Genomic DNA, 641 nt, shown 5'->3' on the forward strand with positions numbered 1-641 from the left:
ATATAACAAGCAATACGAGTAAAATACGGGACTATCAAATGTAAAGAGAGAAATTTGCTTCCGTTGCAAAAAAACATCTGATTAATGCAATCACAATAGCTTTGAGCCAAGGATTCTTTCTCGCAACACATTTATCAGGTGGCAGCAACGGCGTTGGTGGCGGCGACGGCGGCGGCGGCGGCGACGGCTGCCGCCATAGTGGTGGTACTGAGTGTGATGGGGGGGGGGGATGATGGTGACGACGGTGTTTCTGGCGGTGATAGTGATAATAATCATTATGATAGGGAAGCATCTGATAATTTTGCTGGTGGTATTTATAGAGATGATGGCGGTATGGTGTTGGAGTTGATGCTACTATAGTTGGTTGTGGTAGCACTTGCAGTCGTTGTTGAGGTTGTTGTAATGTTCATTGCTTATGATACTAATTTTGATCTAGTGGTATTAGGCGGTAGGGTGTTGGTATTGGTGGTGGAGGTCGTTTTGGTGGAGAGGACAAAAGCTACTACATGTGCTTTTATCGGTAGGAAGAAGAGGTGGGTAAAGAGATAGTGTTTGTGCGGTAAGGTAGTGGTGCAGATGCTAAATCTAGTACTATGCGTAGTAGTCGTAGTGGTACTATTTATATATATATATATATATAT

This window comes from Octopus bimaculoides, chromosome 14 (genome assembly GCF_001194135.2).
Source record: "Octopus bimaculoides isolate UCB-OBI-ISO-001 chromosome 14, ASM119413v2, whole genome shotgun sequence".
Taxonomy (NCBI): domain Eukaryota; kingdom Metazoa; phylum Mollusca; class Cephalopoda; order Octopoda; family Octopodidae; genus Octopus; species Octopus bimaculoides.